The following is a 21,150-nucleotide window of genomic DNA, read 5'->3' as shown; positions in this document are numbered from 1 at the left end:
GACAGAAGGAGGGGCATCCTATATCCACAGGGGGGCAAAAGGCCCTCCAGACATATGGTCCTTGAGACAGTCGGGGACGAGGTCAATGCCAGGTGCATAGTACCACAAACATGGATGCAGTGCAGGGAGAAGTGCAATGATTAGACAAGATGAGTTAAAGGTGTGTGAGTTCAACTGTCAAGTGGCATCACCTACCAACTGCACCACTATCCGCGTCCACTGCTCCACGCACTACACCCCCCCATCACCCACCTATCAACAAACTCTTTCAATCAGTACTCAACTCTTCCAATCAGATGCTTTCTCTCACCCTCATACATTACCACTGTTGCAAGCCGCACACCCACAACTCACAGGTCACACATACTGGCAGCTATTCAACCATTACAGCCACATCAACCAAACACTTGCAGGACACTCACCGACACACGTCCCACTTTCTTGCAGGAGAACGTAGCGCATAACAGGAGGCAGCAGGTGGCAGTGGCTCCATGGAACATGAACCTGCTGTCCTCTCTCAGGATGACAGCATTCCTGTCCCACCCCTGCCACTCTGCCAGTGCCCTTGCTGTTGCCTGTCGGCTAGCCAGTCCACTCTCTGTAGAGTATTAAAACTTTATTATAGCAACATAGGAACAGGAGTAGGCCATTTAGCCCCTCAAGCCTGTTCCGCCATTCAATGAGATCATGGTTGATCTGTGACCTAACTCCATATACCCGCCTTAGCCCCATATCCCTTAATACCTTTGGTTAACAAAAATCTATCAATCTCAGATTTAAAATTAACAATTGAGCTAGTATCAATTGCAGTTTGTGGAAGAGTGTTCCAAACTTCTACCACCCTTTGTGTGTAGATGTGTTTCCTAACTTCACTCCTGAAAGTCATGGCTCTAATTTTTAGGCTATGCTCCCTAATCCTAGTATTCAAGTATAGGAGACCTCCAAAAACAGGTAGAAATGCATCAGCAGCCAGAAGCAATAATCCAGCAACGAACCTGTAACTCCTGCATGATCCCTTTAAATAGCGTTGGAGGGGGATCCTCCAAGCTGTTTAAGACCTGGTCAGCTGTGCGAGGTTAAGATATTGCGTTGGCTGGAGCGTGGAGTTCCAAAATGGTATCTGTCCCTTTAAATCAGCATTGCACTTGGATCTACTGCATAATCTCCCTACTTTACATGCCGCCGGCGTTCGTTAGGTTTGCATGCGCAAACGCCTTTACCAATATGGCGCCTTGCGATATGGAAGTATGCGTGTGCATTTTGGACACCATTTTACGTCCGTAGGAGTTCGAGTAGCGCCTACACAACGGACGTTATGTGGCCCAATTTAGCCCCCCATATATATTTAAAATGTAACATGCAGAAAACAGTAGGCACCAGATTAATCAATAAAAAATCCCCTGCAGTTTCTTTGAGGCAATACCTAGAACAGTTACTTTTTAGAACAAAAGTGGTTAGGCATTCTGACTGTTCCAGTGACTTTTGACACCTTTGGGTTTTCTATTTGTGACCAATACCACTGAAAGGCCATGGTGCAGTTGTGGTGCAGAAACTGGTTAGCAAGCTGTTCACTAAAGGACAATAAAATCCTAATCACAGTGCCCAGCACCCCATTACACCTTATTGTCTGTGCAGTATTAGTAGCAGTGTGACATGTTGTACACTGTTACCGGTATCACACAGTGCAGTGATAAAATATAGGACAGCATGAACAATGGGATTAACCCAGAACCACACCATGAACACACTTAATGCTGACAAATAGCAATGATACCTAATCCCTGGACCCATTTAGGAAACTAAAAGTGGATATAAATTGCAATACGCTTGAGGCTGTGATTGTAAACTGTATCTACCTTGACATGTAGATTAATAATTTTATTAATAATTTTAAATCTGAGATCGATACATTTTTGCTGGCCAAGGGTATTGGGGGATGTGGAGCCAAGGCGGGTAAATGGAGTTGGGATTCAGATCAGCCATGATCGAATTGAATGGCGGAACAGGCTTATGGGGCTGAATGGCCTACTCCTGTTCCTATATTCCTATGCATTCCTTTTGGATTTGCACATTGAACATAATTTATATTTTCTCAAGCATATATTTCTATGAAAACTTTGAACAACTTTGTTTTATTTCTGTCCTAATATTTTCACTGTATGTATAAGGCAACTCCGCTGTCAAGTTTTATTTTCTCGAGAATGAATCAAACTTATTTCCTGGTTTATTTTTGATTTCTGTGAGCTGTCAGCAGGTATGTGATTTAACTTTTAGTGTCAAAATGCGATGCCCATTATCTTATGAATTGATCCATAAGTAAACCCTTCTCTGCAGTTTTAAAATGTTTTTTTTAAATAGTAATTAGAATTTATAAACTGTGCTACTATTGTTTTAACACAGCAGTGATTGTGCAGTTAAATATAGTAGAGGATAGGGAATTTTAATGCTTTTTAATTGGTCAATAAAATAAGAAATTTGTTTCTTAGCATGCATCAGAGAATCGCTGCAATCAGCATAATAAGCAAGAAGCTGTAGCGTTGTATGATGCATTTACAAAAGGTGGTACAGTACTAGCAGCAATTGTCAGATGTAGCTCTGCTACATTTTAAAAAATTCATTTATGGAATGTGGGCGTCGCTGGCAAGGCCAGCATTTATTGCCCATCCTTAATTGACCTTGAGAAGGTGGTGTTTTTTTTTATTCGTTCATGGGATGTGGGCGTCGTTGGCGAGGCCAGCATTTATTGCTGATCCCTAATTGCCCTTGAGAAGGTGGTGGTGAGCCGCCTTCTTGAACCGCTGCAGTCCGTATGGTGAAGGTTCTCCCACAGTGCTAATAGTGAGGGAGTTCCAGGATTTTGACCCAGCGACGATGAAGGAACGGCGATATAGTTCCAAGTCAGGATGGCGCGTGACTTGGAGGGAAAGGTGCAGGTGGTGTTGTTCCCATGCTGCTCTCGTCCTTCTAGGTGGTAGAGGTCGCAGGTTTGGGAGGTGCTGTCGAAGAAGCCTTGGGGAGTTGCTGCAGTGCATCCTGTAGATGGTACACACTGCAGCCACGGTGCGCCGGTGGTGAAGGGGTGCCAATCAAGTGGGCTGCTTTGTCCTGGATGGTGTCGAGCTTCTTGAGTGTCGTTGGAGTTGCACTCATCCAGGCAAGTGGAGAGTATTCCATCACACTCCTGACATGTGCCTTGTAGATGGTGGAAAGGCTTTGGGGAGTCAGGAGGTGAGTCACTCGCCGCAGAATACCCAGCCTCTGACCTGCTCTTGTAGCCACAGTATTTATGTGGCTAGTCCAGTTAAGTTTTTGGTCATTGGTGACCCCCAGGATGTTGATTGTGGGGGATTCGGCAATGGTAATGCCGTTGAATGTCAAGGGGAGGTGGTTAGACTATCTCTTGTTGGAGATGGTCATTGCCTGGCACTTGTCTAGCGTGAATGTTACTTGCCACTTATCAGCACAAGCCTGGACATTGTCCAGGTCTTGCTGCATGCTGGCTCGGACTGCTTCATTATCTGAGGGGTTGCGAATGGAACTGAACACTGTGCAATCATCAGCGAACATCCCCATTTCTGACCTTATGATGGAGGGAAGATCATTGATGAAGCACCTTCCTGGGTCCCACCATCCATTTTGAAAGTGAAAGCCAAATCAAAAATATTTTTGATTGACTGAAAACCGACTCCAAGGTTTTCAGCCAATCAAGGCCTAAAAGTCTGCAACCTGACATTAATGCATCATTGATATAATCTGGACGATCCCTGACATAATTTTTATGAGCCATAGGGCCACTACAATTCACTGAGTTATCTAATTGATGTTCCAGAAAGTGATTGGCCATAACAAGCTAATTTGGTATCAGTGCAGCAAAGGTTCAATCTCTTTTGAAATTTATAAAGTGCACTTTGTAATAGCTTATGTTAACTTGAACACCTAGGTTGCTATTTTTAAATGGCAATAGGGAGCTGTACAACGTAGTAAAAGTGGTGATATTGTCTGTGAATTTCCACTGATGTTCGTTCAGCTTCTTCACACTGTCAGACTGAGCAACTCCTTCATCAATACATATTTTAATCAGGAAAACATTTTTTGTTTGTATTTTGACTGGTTACAAAGTTTTACAAAACAACCTTTTTTTGTTACCATTTTTCACAAAAGATGCTTTGGTTAACATGGGATAAAGTTAGAGGCTCCCAAGAATGCTCACAATAAACTGTTCCGACTGTTCTGGAAGAACCAGTTAAATTTATGACATCAAAAGCAACACATTCAAAATATAGCAATTAAAAATGTTGTTGAACACTTCAAAGCTCTTAGGGCTTAGCTCTCAGATAGACCACTAACAGCATTCATTCTCATGGAAAAAAAATCAGAAGCTGTATCTTACTGAAAATGGCAACTTGTTTTTTTACAGTTGTGAGCCTCAGCTTTAAACTCAGTCTTTTTTTGATGCAACTGTGACAGGACATTTATAAATAAACAAGTGACACAACCACTTAGCTCCTGTAAATAGGCTAAGCTAACTGTGATGAGCAGTATTGCGTGGGTTTGGTACTCTACAGCTATCTGCGCTATGGTGACTACTGAAGCAGAAAGACAGATAAGAAAAAAAAGAAAAGGTACTTAAAAAAAATCTAGATTAATCTGCCTCAATGCATTTTATGTGTGCCCTTTATTTTGAGAAAGTTTACATTATGCACCATTGTTACACATAATAATATAATAATAATACCTCACTGTGATACATTGTTTTTTCTCTTAATGGCTTTTACTTCAATGGGCAGATGTATTTTACTGCAGATCATGATGCCATTCACAAGGTATGCACTGGGAGTCTACCGCACCCAGTAGTAATGAGCACTCCTCCGTAGAGATAAAGTGGCTGAAGCATTTGTGGCAGCTTCACTTTTATTTTGTTCAACTTCTCTCCTTCAATGTAGTTCCAGAATGTCCATAGCTCCTTTCTTTCTGTTTCCAGTGGCAGGTAATCTCAGTCAAATTTTCAAGCTTTTCTTGTTCTTAATAATCTCATCCAGAAGGAGCTGTTAACTGAGGTAGGTTTGCCTTCTGATGCAGGGTTCGGTGCTGCTCAATTACTTGTTGCCTTCTTCAGCCATCCTCAACTTATTGCTTTGTATTCTGTAGGCCCCAGCCTTAAGGTTGTCTATTTAGAATTTCACATGGCTGATTGCAATTCTTAAAATATAATTTACATTATCTACATGCTGTAATTCAAATCATTAAAATGTTATTGATGTCCAGACATTACCTGAATAATCTGTGTTAAAAACTATTTTTACTCCCAAAGGCTTTTTTTTAAAAGTCAGCTTCACTTACAAAATGGGGTAGGTTTTCCATCCAGAAAATGGAACGAGAGCCAAATTTACAAAAGTAATCTCATGCAAGTCAACTAATTTCATGATGTGCATACCTGATTCATGCTGTGCTCTCATCCCATCCATATAACCTCAGTGTTAATAGCCAATCATGTTCTGCCCATTCAGGGAATAATTTCTTCAAGTTTTGATCGTTCTAAACAAAATTGTCAAAATGGCTGTAGCATTCACTGCTCCTCTATCCCTGAGTTTTTGGGATCCAAAGAAGAGGATGAATGAAAAGATGCCAGGGAGGTTTGCCTCCTCAGCAGTTGGCTTGTCCATACCTGCCAATGTCTACAGATGTCCGGAACGGCCAGAAAAGAATTGTCTTTGCAGGTTATGGTTCATAAAGCAATTGTGCCATCTGCTGCAAGCTGACCTGCAGACAATCTCAAGTGCAATGACTGTGCTGCCAGTAGCAGTCAAAGCCGTCTGCCATATTGGATCCCAAGCCGCATGTTTCACGTCTGAGAAACAGGTGTGGCATGAATGGATTTCTAGGCCAGTGACTTGCAAACAGATGCACCAAAAACAGCAAAGTATCTTTAAAAGCAAAGGCCCAGTGGAAGAGGCTTCTTCTGCAGTGCTAATTTCTTTGGGCATTTAGCCTATGGAGCACTGTCTAATTGTACCAATTGCATTACGGAGATCTCCAATCAATTGCATGAAAGTTGGGGTTTTAATGAGCTTGATGCACAGCTCCAAATGCCTGAGGTATGTCTGAGTCATATTATTGTGTGCTGTGCATATTGGGCACTCTGTAAACCTCAGTATACCATAGCAATTTGTTGGCCTCTCTATGTGAAGTTGTTTGTGACATTTCTGAGAGCTATGATAAGGTACTATGTAATCTCTGTGTTCATAATGTACTCATTATTATTCAGGAGAAACTTCTTTACCCAGAGAGTGGTAAGAATGTGGAACTCGCTACCACAAGGAGGTGAATAGCATAGATGCATTTAAGGGGAAGCTAGATAAGCACAAGAGAGAGAAAGGAATAGAAGGTTATGCTGATAAGGTGAGGTGAAGTAGGGTGGGAGGAGGCTCGTGTGGAGCATAAACGCTGTCATGTACTAGTTGGACCGAATGACCTGTTTCTGTGCTGTAAATTCTGTGTAATATATAATTCATTCTTTTGTGACAGTGTAACTGCATTTTGCTCATGACTGAATATGGGACAACTTATTATTCTTTAGTGATGTCCTCAACATTATCAAGAAGAGCAATGTTGGCTTAATCACCCTGACCACATACTCAACCACCAAGAGCAATCATGCTTTATGGATGTTTAGCTGCAAACATTGTAAACCACTATTTCCTTTAACAGAGAGAAGCTATGCAATCTTAGGAAAAAAAGCACATGTGAAATATAACAACATTTTACAATTTGCCTCACTGTTTAATTAAAGGTCAAACAACAAGTCACCTGAAATCAAAAGCACTGATGACATTCCCATAAAACATGTGCGCAAAGCAATTGGACCAGATAATGGAGAATATGGGTATTTTGTCCACAGTTTTTGAAGTTTGCTGAGTTGGTGGAAATGGAATCACAGAAGGTAGAACTGAACATTATTACCTATTCTGAATACAAGATGATTGTCACTTTTCTGCTCCATTTTTAAGACATTGCACATGGTAACTCAGCCTGATAAAAATGAATACTGGATGTATCCAATAGTCTCTGGAATTTAGACAAATTCCTCTCCTCTCTCTGGCTGGTAGAAAACTTGTGAAGACAATCATCCTAGATTTTTAGCTGGGCTCAGCAGTTTCAGGTGCTAGCCTTAGCTTTGTTACATTTTTTTTAGAACGGAAGTATAACATTCCTCCCCTGGTTAAAACATTCATTATGTTAGAATTATTCATATAATACACTGAAAGACAAGTTTCAATCACACGAAATAGGATGGAGGATGAATTAATGGGATGTTGCATTTCACCATTAGTATGGAATACCTGTCACGTACATTTGATCGCCAAGTGAGTTTCATGAAGAGGCTGATTCCACCAAATGCTGAACCAGTCATTTCTATGCCCTGGAACTTTTACATATGGCACTGTTCCAAGATGAGTGTTGCACTTTATAGATTGAACAAATAATATGGTTGATGGTGGCAGGGTTGCTGTAATACCAGCAATAATGGCCACTGACAATAAGCTCAATATGGTGAGAGCATGAGATGCTGCTGTTTGTCGTCATAAAACGTATGTATCATAAAGTTGTAGTTTCCAGGGTTGCAATTAAAGTACCCCATATGGGGATTTTTATTTGTTTTTTATTAGTTTAGAATTTATATGCTTATCAAGGTGAGGAATGTTGGTGTTAGTTATGGTTCAGTCAGTAGCATGCTCACCCCTGAGTCAGAAGGTTTAAGTCCCATTCCAGAGACTTGAGCACAAAGTCTAGGCTGACACTCCAGTGCAGTATTGAGGGAGTGCTGCACTGTTGGAGGTGCCGCCTTTCATATGAGACGTTACAATGAGGCTCCGTCTGCCCTCTCAGGTGGACGTAAAAGATCCCATTGCACTTTTCAAAAAAGTGCAGGGGAGTTCTCCCTGGTGTCCTCGCCAATATTTATCCGTCAATCGACATCACTAAAACAGATTATCTGGTCATTATCACATTGCCGTTTGTGGAACCTTGCTGCGTGCAAATTGGCTGCTATGTTTCCTACATTACCAGCTTTGGGATGTCCTGAGGGCATGAAAGGCGATATATAAATGCAAGTCTTTCTTTCTTACACCTTGGCCCCAATCGGAAATTTGGGGTCAATACTTCTTTTGTGTGCAGGATTCAGCGTTCATCTACTCTTCATAGACTAAAAGGAAAAATCAAAGTGTCAGTCAAACTGGACCAATATTACATAACTTCCAGTGATTGACTACTGAACATACTGGCAGCAACCTGAGAGATGGTCGTCTCTCTTTGTCCAGTTGACAGGGCTTTGGTGTATGCTCAGGGGACAGAAAGAGGGAAAAATAAAGAAAAATATTGGTGAAATTTGTATTAGGAAGAAGATAAATATCAAAACAGATGAATTCAAAAATAGAAATATCTAGAAAGAACTGTGAATAAAATAGAATAATGAGTGAATACACTGTTCCATTCTTGATAGTGCTCCTGCCCACATTTTAGTGCTAACAGTGGGTGTGTCTAAAGTTGATTACAAAACAAAGTGCTTGAGTTGCATTCAGCTTGCACATTCAACTTATTATGTACGTCTCTTCCATCATTCCTCTATCTAACAGCTTGAGTTTCACACAGCAGTGCTGTGATAAATAGTGATATTACCACATACTGAGGTGTGGAATGTGCCATCTAAACAATCGGGAAGAAGGAGATAAATAGGAATTCAAGAATTGCAACAAAACTTCTACTGACCAATTCTAGTGCATACTTGATGTGCAGTCTCGTTTAGATCTTCAGCAGGAAGTTACTGAAAGAATTACTGATACCTCAGTTTTTTTTTGTTTTTGCCTCTTCAGGTAGGTGTGACAAAACTATCTATAGAAAAACAGAGAGACACTATATCGTTTTTTAAAAAGGAAACTTATTGAAAAGAATGTAGGGCCTGCCCAGATGGGCCAAGTGAAGCAAGTGTCAGTGCGTGAACAATGTAGGGCGTGGATTTCCTTGGGGAGTTCTCCTGGTTATCTCCTGTAACCTCTGGGATTTCCGCAGCTCTTCTGCTGAAGCTATGGGTTTCTGCAGCTCTTCCGTCTAAGTTCTGTGAAAATTCACCCTCCGTGTTTCATAATCAGCAAAATAGCAAGGTTGTTGAATTGCCATGGGGGTCCCCCCAATCATCCACCATAATTTCAGCAGAAGAACCATGGAAACCCCCCAAACATAACATTATGTGTTTCCGGGATTTCCGTGGCTTCTCTGCTGAAGTTACAGCTGACGAGTGGAAATTGAACTTCCAACAAACTTTCAGTTGGTTAAAAAGGACCCTGCCGACTTTGAGGGGCGAGATGGGGGGTGATGCCCTTGCCGCCTGTTCAGCTTCTGCCAGGATAGGGTTAAAATCGTCCCACCAGTTCATTAAGTTTAAGTTATAATCTCTATGTACTTTGTAATTGAATCATTTATATTCTCCTTCCTTTGTGGTACCCTCTCGCTATCCACTGTCCTGTAAAAGACTCTGAAATGTCTATGTGTGTAATGAGTTAATTGTCAGTAAGAATAAATTTAGTATTGAGCTGGCAAGCTGGCTCTAAATGAGTTGGATTTTGTAATTTTACTACAAGTGAGATACCAACAGATGTGGAAGCCACAGAGACTATCTTGATAAACAGCAGCATTCTGGTGATTATGAATCATGCTGGTAAGGCTCAGGATTCAATTATCATCAGTAATAACAATTTACAATAGGAGTTTAACTATAATTTAATCTACCTATAATATATTAAAAATCTTGGCTGTGAAATGTTTTGGGGGTGTTCAGCCGGGCCTCCACCATTTCCAGAAACCTCCGCCTGTCCCTTACAAGGCAAACAACGGCAAGTGGGTGGAGCCAAGGGTGGGCACTCCCTAAGCTGGGAGTTCTCACTCCAGGACCTGGTGTTTCTGTGGCAGTTGGTCTGCAGAATGAACGGAAGTGTACTCCAGAAGGGCATATGTGGGTCCCACTGGGCAGGTCAGCCCCTTTGTTCTGGAGACTGATAGGACCATGGCTATGGGCAGCTGGAGGCCTGGTAAACCCATTATCCTCCTACACATAAATCGACAGGCACTGGAGTTTCTGACAGGCAAGGGCAGGCATGAACTCTGCCCAGGTCTGTGCTTGTGGCCACCGTCAGAATTACAGCAGGAATCCAGCAGGACCCTTGTAGAATTTCAAGGTCTTTATATCCATTTTTATTACCTTATAAATTCCAATATCCACATTTATAATGGGGTTTGCCTATGTAAATTTGTCATGCTGACTGTACAATCACAGAAGATTGTACAGCAGCTTTCTGGGCTATGTGTGCTAGCTCAACTCCCACCTTGTGTTTTGCTGTAGCTCGGAGAGGTAACCATTAAACTTTCTTCTTGGCTTTTTATTTTGGATTTCTCATTTTCAAATAACATATTTTTAACTGTAAGCATATTTTTATAGAAATTATAATTCCCTGGTTTGGCACTCAGGTAACCCGTTGCCGGGGATTTGGCTGTCGGCATGAGGAAGTCCCAATCCATTGCACTTCCACCGGCAGAGTTCTGTTTACTTCAATGATCCACAACTGATTCTGCCTTCAGTGAGCTACTACTTTCTAATATGTGTACCAGAAGATCACTCACACAAATGCTAATTATGGGACCAAAAATGAATCAGAAGAGTGTGGCAAAGCTCCCATACAATTTCACTCTGCAATTTTCAGATCTAAACTGACAACCATATAAAATTATTTAGGAATGTGTATTCTTATACAAAAACACTAACCATTTTCAGTATGAACAGAATATTTATTGGGAAGAAAGTGATTTTCCAAAAGAAATTGATGTCATGGCTTTCTAACCCACCTGCCTTGTTCTCTGCCCACACAATGCAATAGTTTATCGTTCAGAACTCTCAGTAACTTGACATGTATCTTCTATTTCTATTTCATTTTCTCAGCTTACACCTTTGTTTTAAGTGCGCTCCAGTGAGACCGGTACTTTAAAGTGGTTAGTGACTGTTCCTTTTAAATCCTGTCTGACTGTACATAGGCCCATACCCAACATAGGCTCTCTGGCCAGAAGAGTGAGCAGGTGAAATGCAGAGAACTTGAAATTCTGATGATTGATGCTGTTTGGCAGTTAGGTTCTGGTAGAAAAGACAGAGGAAGCAGGTAGGTGTGAAACAAGGCTACGCATTGTCCTAAATTTAAAACTAAGAACTCTCACAGTTTAAAGATTGTCTGGTTTCAGTCTTCTATGACTCATGCTCTGTATTTTTAACAGTGAAATTAGTACAAGAAGCATCTTTACAATACTTGGAGATTTAGCCTTACAGAATATTTTCCAACCAGTTGAAACATCGTATGTTGGAAAATGTTTACTTTAGGTAGTTTTTAGAATATATTATATTTTACGATTTTTCAACCTTTGCACTCAGAGATGCTGCTCAGAAATGGAACACCTTCACATTTTTGGCATCTGGTGATAGCATTGAGCATTATCACATTTAAAAAGCTCCTCCTATTCTGCTCCAGAAATGTGTCTTAACCTCAGCCTCAAAATAGTTTTCCGTACTGCACCAGTGTGACATTTCTATTCCCACAATAGCCATTCTAAGTAGATTAATTAATTTTGTGACGATTAGTGTTGAATTATGGGCAATTTGTGTAATGAACTCACAACCATTAGGTCCTGCCTTGAGATTGTCAAAATTCATTTTGTTAAGGATTTTTCCAACTGTTAAAATGAAAAACCTTTCCTTCCATCAGCCAGGGCTGAAATTAAATTTGGGTGCCACTATGTATTACTCAGTCCCCCTTTTCCCCCTTGCTTATCATCATTGGTCAAGTTCTCAACATCATCATGTTTAATACAAATAAAATTGTCAAAAATCACAGACCCACATCTGACTTGATCATTTCATTTGTATTAACACATTGAGCCATAATTTATTATGGCAGGGCTTCTAACGGCATCTGCCGTTAGTTAGACTTGCTTTGTACGTTTAGGTTGTAACTTTTTGTGTGGCAAGTTGCTGAAATTACAAGCTGATAACGTCACAGCGAGGGAAACAGGGCATCTGGGACCTGAGTGAACAGGGCAAGCTACAGTGTTTCTCCTTAACCAATCAGATTGAAGGATTGTGAAATTAACAGCATAAAGACTGAGAAGGAAATGTAAATTAGAGAGGGTGAATTCAATGTTAAATCAGGTACAGAAAGAGAAATAAAGGGAGGGACAGAAAGATTGGACTAAGAGAGAAAGAAAAAAAGAGACAGAAAGCAAAAGTAAAAAATAATTAGAAGATTTAAATTTTAATATTTTTAAAATCTCCAACAACAATTAAAACCTGAAGGATGAGACTCCATACTCGTTAAGTGCCAGAGAGGTTGACTGGCAGTAATTAACATTTATCACATTGTTAAAAGGGTACTTAGACTGAAATGGATAAGACTTAACTTTCTGTGGCGAGATTAGTTCATATCTAATGCGCAAATACAGCAATTTCACGCCGTTCAATGCATTTCAATGGTGAGGCAGTGAGGTGCCATTTTCGCGGAGCGGCGCAGCTCAGACAGTAACTTTTGGATATTTGAGTTTAACCGCGCATCTGCCCCTCGCCTGAAGTTGCTGTACCATTTGCGCATAAATAAGGGCGAGTGCCATTAGTCTCACCGTTATTTTGACAGCAAATTATGGACCATTGATTTTGAGAAATTAATGAGAAATAAGCCTTTAATCAATCAGGGATCCATTGCTAATACAGTACAACAGGACTGATGGTCTCACAGAGTACAATTCTTAGGGCACAGCCTGACAACCTTTTTGACACCAAGCCTGGATGGATAGCTGGACATAGTTGGATAAGATAAAAAATAGTTTAATGGGACACACAAACAGGTTATCATTCAGCACAGCAGACCATGTGTTGAAGCAGCTGAACAAAACACATAACTAGACCTGTTTTATCAAGCTTCATTCTGAATACATTTATGTACGATCTAAAATGAAACAAATAATTCATTCTGTAAAAAACAATATTATAAACCAGATATATCCAACCTCTGGCCAGGGGGTTAAACTTGCCCTGATTCCAAATTTGAAACCATTTGCTGAGTAACTCCTGATTGAACAAAAATTGCTCCGAGGAGCCTCATAGGCAAAACAGTTAACTCGCTAATGGAGGATGGCATAATTAGATAGACAGTGCTGCCGGCTCTCTCACTGGGTTGACACAAGGCTTCTGCTTCCAGCAGCATGATTGCACATCTCCAGTTAGGATCTACAAGATCATGAATTTTTGAGGCAGACCCAACTGAAGGCGTGGAGGAGCATTGCTGGGAGTGGGAGGCAGGTGTCAGCTAGGCTTACTGCTGCTGAAGGAGTGTTGTTGCTATCAACAATAAACAACAACAAATTGCATTTATTTAGTGCCTTTAATTTAAAGAAATGTCCCAAGGCTCTTCACAAATAGACATCAGGAAAAGAACGCTGAACCAGGAAGGAAGAAATTAGGAGGAGCAACCAAAAGCTTGGTAAGAGAGATGGGTCTTTAGGGGGTTTATTATGAGGGCAGGTGGAGAGATTTAGGAAAGAAGTTCCAAAGAGTAGGACCAAGGCAGCTGAAATCTCTACTGTTATTGGTGGGGCCAAGGAAGAGAGGATGCACAGAAGGCTGAAGTCAGAGGAATGGAAACATGGGAGAGGTGATATAAGGCTGGTGGAGATAGTGCGGCAAGTCCATGCAGGGATTTATGGCCAAGGACAAGGATTTTAAATGTAATGCATTGGAGGATATGGAGCCAGTGTAGATCAGTAAGGAGGGGAGTGATGGGCGAGCAGGATGTAGTGCAGGATAGGATATGACTTTTGAACAAGTTGGAGTTTATGGAAGGTTTATGGAGGATGACAAAAGTATGTATAAATGTCTCAGCGATAGAGGGGCTGAGGTGGGAGCAGAGACGGGCAATGTTGCAGAGGTGGAAGTAAACAATCTTGATGATGGATAGGATGTGACGTTTAATGCTATCTCAGGGTTGAACAGGGCACCAAGATTACAAATGGCTTATTTCTCTAATTGTTTTTTCCCCCAATGACAGATCAATTGTTCCTTTTAGCATATTTTTCAGAGATCACCACTTTTTGTTAATAGTGTTCTCTTCACTCAAATGTGCCTGGAGTAGCAGGGAGGGTTGTCATCAGGGTTTGACTAGGGCTCCTTGGAACAACCCCAAATGGCCCTTAAATGCTCTTCTTTATTCCAGTGCCGGTGTCAGGAAAGCGGTGGCATTTCAATTTCCTGACATCGGTCTCCTCCGTTTACACTTCCATCATTCTCTGAATGTAATCCGATAGCAGCTTGCCGCCCCATGGAAAATTGAGTGCCTCTGTTGCCAGAATAATGTAAATTGGCAGGTTTATATTTGCAATTTCAGCTGACAGTGAGAAACTAATGTTTGTTGATGGATACGGCTTTTAAGCATAAGAATGGCAGAAGGCTCACATAGGACTATTGAGCCTGGGCATGTCAGCAACCATGCCCCCACCCCCCCAACAGACAAAAATCTCCCTCCACAGAAGACCAGGAGACTCCCAGATCTACCCATTGTAAGCACATAGCAGTATCTTCAATGTCCTTTCCCATGAAGTCCCAGATTCAAAGGCCATCGATGCTGTTGCCTCTGGCCTGCCCACCTGAGTCTCAATGCTGAAAGGGGATGAGAGAAAGGGAGAGTGAAAAGAAGAAAGAGAGAAAAGTAAAGGACGGGGAGGAAGAGAGAGAAAAGGGAGGAAGGTGGAAATGAAGGAGGAGGAGAAGAGAGAAAAGGGAGGAGAGAGACAGAAGTATAGGAGGAGAGAGAGTGAAAGAAGTAAGTGGAGTTGAAAGGGTAGGTCTAACAACACCAAGAGATGCTGAATAAATTGGATGTGAAGCTTAATTATGACACTTCTCAACTCAGAAGCAGTTTAATAATAAGTGAGGCACTCGCTTCCTACACACGGCCCACTGCTCCAAATGGTTGGACACCCTGTCATAAATTACTGCAGTTACATATCATTGCACTTGGTTATAATATAAACTTTTACTGCCTGACACTGTGTATGAGAGAGAGAGAGATTTTGGAGTTGCACCGTATTAGCAATGGATCTCGAACTGATTAATGACCTATTGCGTACCTTATTCTCTAGCATTTCTCTACGCGTTAACACCCATTTACAAAGATAAAGTTTGGTATACTTCCTGGCTATTTTGAAATGTTGTATTACTTACAATCTTATCAATAGTTTCCCATAGAATGTTGCGATAGTATCTTTGTTACTCACTTGACATTTGCCAACTCTAGGCAATTACATATTCTTATCTGCCTGATTGTCCCAAAAGCTGAAATACCAACACACTCAGAATTACAAAGCAACTCTCCTTGTCGCTGTGTGAATTTGTTAGAGAAAAATAAATTGAAGAATAATCAAACTTTGATGTTAAAATACTTGAGAAACAGTTAAGAAAACTGAAATTGGCTGTGTCAGGATGTGGTAGAATGTAGAGAGCAATCTGCTGCAATGAATATCAAAAAATATTAGCGACCGACGTCCAGATCTTGCATGAACAAGCTAAGTTAATTTTTTTTAATCTTATAGCAGCAACTTTTTGAAGTTGTTTTAGTCGATATCTGCTAATATTGACAGGAAAAACATTTCAGAATCAGAATACCGAACAACAATGTGCATTTATAGAACACCTTTACCATTGACAAACCATGGAAGTTGGACCACTAACAACACCCAGATGTCTTTGTCTGTCTTTTATATGTGCTGGTTTCTGAAAAGTGAATCGATCTCGAGAAATTGTTCATAATATTTCATAACACCTGCCTCTTGTCGTGCACAGCATATAGCACAAGCGACTGCAGACTGGACCAACAAGAACTTGCTCCTGACCTTGCATGAGATACTTGTGTAAAAGATGATTCATGTTACATGATTGTATTTAGCAGGTTTTACAAGTTTATTTGTTTACAAACCAGTTTCTGAAACAATCCAACAGTCATTCCTTTTGGACTTACTGCTACATAGTTGTCAGTCAAGATAAGGTTCAAAATTGGAACCTGTTTATTGGAATGATTTGTGAACCTTTAAGGTTGAGAAACTTGCTAGACAACTTCCTTTTGGACTGTGTGTCACTTTGTGTTTCTAACAACTTGATGCCAAACTGTCACACCCATATCTTCTAACCTGTGGAAAATATTTATAGGGGTGAACATACAGCTAAGTGCTGAAGTCATGAAGTCTAATCAAATTTGCTGAGGATTCAGGGGTTTCTTTCAGGTCCCAGAAGCTGTGGATTGTCACAAATCTTTAATTTATTAATACTGAAAATGAAGTAATGAAAGAAGCATGCATACAAGGGGTAATTTTATGACTTTGCATGAAGTTGGAAAGTTATCCCATATATTAAAATTCCAGGTGATTGCTCAATAATGAGAGGGCGATCATAGCTTAGCTGTAGGTGGTCAGCAAGTTCGAAAATGTGCTGAAACTAAAGGAATCCAGACAGTGTCCTTGTAGTATAACATAGAATTACATAGAATGTACGGCACAGACTCAGGCCATTCAGCTCAACAGGTCCATGCTGGTGTTTATGCTCCACACGAGCCTCCTCCCTCCTTATTTCATCTAACCTTATCAGCATATCCTTCTATTCCTTTCTCCCTCATGTGTTTATCCTGAATTCCCCATTGGATTTATCAGTGATTATCTTATATATATGGCCCCTATTTCTGGTCTCCCCCACAAGTGGGAACATCTTCTCTACATCTACTCTATCAAACTATTTCATAATCTTAAAGACCCCTATCAGGTCACCCGTCTAGAGATAAGAGCCCCAGCCTGCTCAATCTTTCCTTGTAGGTGTAACCTCTCAGTTCTGGTATCATCCTCGTAAATCTTTTTATGCTTTCTCCAGTGCCTCTACATCTTTTTTATAATATGGAGACCAGAAGAGTTCAAAATAGTGGTTTTTCTTCAATTTTATTCAGAACCCAGAATACACATCAGCCGGGGTTCCGGTGCCAGAAAGGTAATAATTGGGCAGGATTCTTACTTATTGTTGTTAACCGGTGACTACTGCTGGAAAATGTCTGGCTAGAAGTCAGCTGAAAATTGAGGTGTGGTAGCAGAAATTTTTTCATGAACTGCGCCCTGTGTGAGTCACTGCTTTGAGGAATGGAGATGAACAAATAAAAAAAAGTAGTCAATTTTACTCATGTTGAGTTAAATTGAATAACCACCGAAAATAGACACGGGGATAGTGGTGCACGATTAATCCGTGCCCGTTCATTGCGCTGCAGGCAACACATTAAATTGGTGCTGCCTGCTGATTTCCATGATTGCTGCGCAGTGAGAGTTGTTTGAAAACTGAATCTGATATTTTGAGGAGTGGCGGAACATGCAAGAGAGCGTGCACCAAGATTTTCTGATAATGCATTGGAGGCCTTGGTGCAAGAGGTGGAGAGAAGGAGGGGCATCCTGTATCAGCAGAAGAGTAGGAGGCCCTCCAGAAATATGCTCAAGAGGCAGTGGGAGGAAGTAGCATAGCTCCAAGAACATAGATGCAGTGCAGGAAGAAGTTAAATGATTTAACACGACTTGTCAAGGTGAGTGAGTGCAAGTTTCAAGTGACATATCCTACCAACTGCACCAGGAGCCTCATCCACTGCTCAAAGCACTATACTCCCTATCACCCACCTAGCAACAATTTCTTTCAGTCACTATTCAACCGTTCAAATCATTTGCTTTATCGCACCCTCACATACTAAGCACTGTTGCAAGCCTCACACCCACAACTCACAGTTCACACACACTGGCAGCTATTCAACCATGACAGCCACATCACCCAAACATCTTACAGGACACTCACCGACACACTTCCCTCTTTCTTGCAGGAGAAGGTGGCGCATAACAGGAGGCAGCAAAAAACAACTGGAGGAGGACAGGCACGCCTACACATTTTAACTCCCATGGATGAAACAGTGCTGGCCATCATGGGAAGGGCCATCGCTGGCCACTGGCGGCGCTGGAGGGATCGATGATGAGGGTCTCTGCATTCCCAATCCTCCTCCTATCTTCCGACTTCTCCCTCATTCCACAAACATTTCTGACTCACGTGCTGATGATGGTGTAAGCACGCACTTCTAACTTTTTCTTCTCCCCTCACCCCAACTCAACCCGTTTCCCTTTGTCATTTCAGATACTCAAGAACTGGAACCTTCCCAGTCAGAGGAGGCAGAGAAAGAAGACAGTGATGATGAGGAGACAACATCACTCAATCTGACACTTGCATCCACCAGCTCAAATATTGACATAGCGCGTACTTTAGAGGCTAGGATAGAGGAGGGATCTGCACGTGGTGAGATACCGGGCACAAGTGTGCAGGAGCCAGGGGAGGGGGAAAAGATACCACAGTTGCCAGCTCACCGGAGGGCGAGGTCGCACACTAGCACTGCTGCAGAGGAGTCACATGATGACTTTGATGGGCCAGGGTACAGAAGAAGGCTGATGGGCGAACACAACCAAATACTTGGTGCACTGGAAAGCCTGCCAGAAAGCCTGCACACAATGTCAAGGTGTGGAGATGCCGGTGATGGACTGGGGTTGATAAATGTAAAGAATCTTACAACACCAGGTTATAGTCCAACAGTTTTATTTGAAAATCACAAGCTTTCGGAGATTATTTCCTTCGTCAGGTGAGTGAGTGGGATTCCTTGAACGTATCCCAGGAATCCCACTCACTCACCTGACGAAGGAGATAATCTCCAAAAGCTTGTGATTTTCAAATAAAACTGTTGGACTATAACCTGGTGTTGTAAGATTCTTTACAATGTCAAGGGACATGGAGGAGTCCAGCTCCAACTTGGCACAGGGCTTTGCGCAGAGTTTGGAGGCCACCCTTTCCAACCAGGAACGGGTGGTCACCTCCATCAGAACACCTGTGGAACCCACCATGTTACAACATCTGATGACCAATATCACAGCTTCCATCAAAGCTCAAACTGCTGCCTTGGAAGCTCAGACTGCTGCTATCGTGTCTCTGGGTGCCACTGTTGAAAGGAACTTCCAGGGCGTCACAGCAGTCCAGCAATCTGTTCTCCAACAGATCGCTGAAGCGCCACCCCGGGAGAGTGGCAGTGGCTCCATGGAAGATGAACCTGCTGTCCTCTCTCAGGATGACAGCGTTCCTGCTCCCACCCCTGCCACTCTGCCAATGCCCTTGCTGTTGTCTGTCAGCTAGGTAGTCCAGACTGCTGCAGCCCTGGCTGAAATGGTGCAGTCTGAAGCCGGGCCCTCTCTGCCCAGAGCTGCTTGAGGTCGTCCTCCAAAGGCCATCTACAGTCTCCTCAATTCAATGCTAGCAGCCTTCCATCACCCATACTCCAGTAACTGAGGAAGCACTGTGTAGGAGCACTAGGAAAGGTAAAGGCACATGAAAGATAGGCACTAAGGGAATGTACCAGGGTGAATAGTCTCATTTTGTTTGCATAATTTCATGTGTTAATTTATAAAAGTAGGTCTGAATTTGCATTTGGTGGTAGTTTTTATTTCTGTGATGAACTGAGGGAGGAACCAATGTGTAATCATAAGGAGGACGATAGGATGGTCATGTAAGAGAGGAAAGTTAAGGAGTGTGGGACTGTTGGTGAATGGGGAAGTGTAGTTGAGGTTACTATTTATACTCATTAATAATCTGATCATGTAGAGCCCTGGCAGAAAGGGCCAGTCTACGTTGTAGCCTCCCTTCCTCTTCTTCCATGTCATATTACACTTCTTCCTCCTCTTCATTTTCCAACTCCTCTTACTCCTCCTGCTCCTCCTCCTCCTGATCTTGTTCATGCTGCTCAGGTTCTCGCTGATAGGCGGTGGCAAGGGCTGTTCCCTCTTAATGGCCAGGCTGTGCAGCATGCAGCATACAACGACAAATCTTGATACCTGCTCAGCTGAGTACTGCAGGGCTCCTCCACAGTGGTCCAGGCAGCGAAAGTGTTGCTTGAGCATGCCTATGGTTTGCTCTTTAATGTTCCTTGCGGCAGAATGGCTCCCACTGTAGGCCTGTTGTGTACGTGCGTGGGTTCCTGACAGGAGTCATGAGCCATATCATGAGGGGATAACCTTTGTCGCCCAGTAGCCATCCTTTGACTTGCAGTGCTGGTTGAAATATAGGTGGAACAAAGGACTGCCACAGAATGAATGAATCATGACTTATGCCAGGATAGTGGACATTGACCTGCATGATGCCCTGCCTGTGGTCGCACACCAGCTACACATTGAGGGAGTGGAATCCCTTTCTGTTCATGAGTATGGCCGAGTTCAGATGAGGAGCATGCAAGGCAACATGCGTCAATGGCATCCTGCACCTTGGGGAAACTTGCAATGTGAGCAAAACCTCATGCTTGCTCCTGGCAAGAGGGAATGAGATGAATCTATCTCTCATTGTATAGAGAGCGTCAGTGACCTCCCTTATGCTGGAGTGCACTGCAAACTGCGAGATATTGCTTATATCTCCAGCAGCAGCCTGAAAGGAGCCCGAGCCATTAAAATTAAGAGCCATGGTCATCTTGACAGTCACAGGTAATGTTGTCCTTGCCCTGCTTTGAGGTTGCAGCTGTGGCTGAAGCAGTTGACAAATTTCAGTCACAATCACTTTTGTGAACGAAGACGTCTGAGTCACTGGTCATCGCTGAAGTTGAGGTAAGAGAATTGCTCCCTGAAGATCCTCTGTGGATATGGCCTCCTGCTGAGTTCCCTGCTCCTCCTCCTCCTACTCCTACTCCCTCTTCTAGCAGCTTGTCTTGCTCTGCGTGGTCTCTCTTCATTCTCCCAGTCATGTTCAATTTCCAGAGGAAGCCCCACCAGGCCACCCATGTCTGGAAGCAACTTTTTTTGGCACAATATTTTAAATCTCACAAAGAGTACAGCAGAACCAGCCAGACCACTCTCCCTGTAGAGTATTGAAACTTTATTCAAGTAGAGGAAAGCTCCAAAAACACGTACAATTGTATCAGCAGTCAGAAGAAGTAATCCAGCAACTAACCTGTAAGTACTTCATGATCCCTTTAAATAGCGCTG

The 21,150-nt window shown here is 42.2% G+C and overlaps 1 protein-coding gene across 2 annotated transcripts in view; it reads left to right on the top strand.

Annotated features, from left to right (window-relative positions):
* Positions 1 to 8,669: 8,669 nt before the first annotated feature.
* The window catches only part of LOC137321865 (synaptotagmin-like protein 2), a 208,894-nt gene continuing 196,413 nt past the window's right edge, over positions 8,670 to 21,150 (top strand). For both annotated transcript variants that reach the window (XM_067984670.1, XM_067984666.1), the window contains exon 1: positions 8,670 to 8,870. The gene's annotated coding sequence lies outside the window, so the exon portion shown is untranslated. The remainder of the gene's footprint in view (positions 8,871 to 21,150) is intronic.

Source organism: Heptranchias perlo, chromosome 5, assembly GCF_035084215.1.
Source record: "Heptranchias perlo isolate sHepPer1 chromosome 5, sHepPer1.hap1, whole genome shotgun sequence".
Taxonomy (NCBI): Eukaryota; Metazoa; Chordata; class Chondrichthyes; order Hexanchiformes; family Hexanchidae; genus Heptranchias; species Heptranchias perlo.
Note: the sequence above shows the minus strand (reverse complement) of the source record. Positions and strands in the feature narration are given on the sequence as shown.